General features: G+C 41.3%; 1 long non-coding RNA gene across 1 annotated transcript; it reads right to left on the bottom strand.

Annotated features, from left to right (window-relative positions):
• Positions 1-302: 302 nt before the first annotated feature.
• LOC117479178 lies at positions 303-1238 on the bottom strand. The gene is made up of 3 exons (XR_004555537.1): positions 1224-1238; positions 755-854; positions 303-350 (listed from the first exon to the last, which is right to left on the bottom strand). It is a non-coding gene; the product is annotated as an uncharacterized LOC117479178 (long non-coding RNA).
• Positions 1239-1740: the final 502 nt, after the last annotated feature.

Genomic DNA, 1740 nt, shown 5'->3' with positions numbered 1-1740 from the left:
TAAAAGGGTTAAGGGTAAGATATTGAGTAAGAAAATGTGTTTATGAAACACACAGCTTCTGGTCTTCCAAGAGAAAAAAAATCGTTCTGTGTGACAAGAAAAACTCACTGCATGCAGTCGTTGTCGAGGCCACACAAGATGGCTGCTTCCGCACGGAGCAGAAGAACACGTGCTAGAAAGGAAAAGGAGCCAATTAGCCAACAACTTTATTACTGTACATACACATAAATTATTTCACTTGGGGAACAAATTCAATGAAACGTAGATAACTTACAGTCACGCGGTCTGTCGAGACCACATGGTCGAAACCTGCGGGGACTGATGGCTGCTTAGGTGACACTGAGATAGTGCTAGTGAAAGGAAATAGGAAAAAAAAAGGTTGTTCGCGAAGTCGGCTAACTATACCGATAAGGACCGACACCAGAACCTCTTAGCTAGCTAGCTGTCGAACTATCGTTAGACATGTGCAATACATGTTTTGTAATGACATAATAGTATGTAACATAGCTAATGTTATCTAATTTGACATCTGTGTCTAATTCGACAGCTAGCCAGCTAGCTAACTAACTAACCGGGTAGCTAACTAGCCAGCTAGCTAACGTTTAGCAAGCAGGTGCACGGCCAGTACAGACAAATATTCTTAGCAAGCTAGTAAACATTATTAGCAACTACACAACTGTAACGTTATTTTCAAATTAAGTAATGTTAGATAACAGGGGAACAAATTAAATGTAACGTTATCTAGATAACTTACCGTCACTCACTGACTGCAGTCTGTCGAGGGCGAGGCCAAGCGATCACACTTGCTGCAAGACGGACTGCTTCCGTTAGACGGAGACTTGACGGAGAACATGCTAGAAAAGGAAAAGGCGGCAATTATCGAACAACTTTTTTACGGACACTAGAGCTTGTTAGCTCGCTGTCGAACTAACGATAGACATGTGCAATATATTGGTCTTCGTAATGATTACATTTTCTGTTACATATCTAATGTTAATTCGACATACATATCTAATTCGACAGTTAGTTTAGCAAGCAAGCATTGACTGTATGGTCTGTGCACCTGCACCTGGTCATGACAGTCAAATAGTAATAATTAGCAAGCTAGTAATAAAAACAATACATTTACAATTACGCTACCTACCACACACATAACTGTATTTTCAAGCAAAATCAATGTAAGCTATCTGGGGAACAAATTATGAAACGTAGCGATAACTTACCGTCACGGACTGCGGTCTCTCGAGACTGATGGTTGCATCAAAAAGATGGCGGAGATCTAAATAATTTCACGCACATCACGTAAAAGTACCCAGATTGAGAGAACACACTATCCGTCGTTAAATATGTTTAACACCATGATCCAACCCTGTACTATATAGTGTTTTAACAACAGGCGGTGTTAATCATGTTAAATGTAACACCAAAGCCACAACACTTTACCCCGAAAAGCCAGGATTTTCACACTGGCGAATTTACTGTGTAACACCGGCCCCGAGCTAGCTACATCTAGCTAGCTAGATAGTCTCGGCCGCTATGAAAACGTTTTGACTTGTGAATAACTGTGCAGTGTTTCTGTAATTTGCTTCACTAACTCATGGCACTAATCGTCTGTTTCAGGCGAGGATGGACAACTCTCGGGATTGGAAACAAGCGAGCTTTGCATTCTAGATCACAGCGCTTGGTCATCCCCCTTACCAGCAACCAAACGCAAAGGTACACACACTGTAACTTTGTCTT

The sequence above is a fragment of the Trematomus bernacchii genome, unplaced genomic scaffold (genome assembly GCF_902827165.1).
Source record: "Trematomus bernacchii unplaced genomic scaffold, fTreBer1.1, whole genome shotgun sequence".
NCBI lineage: Eukaryota > Metazoa > Chordata > Actinopteri > Perciformes > Nototheniidae > Trematomus > Trematomus bernacchii.
Note: the sequence above shows the minus strand (reverse complement) of the source record. Positions and strands in the feature narration are given on the sequence as shown.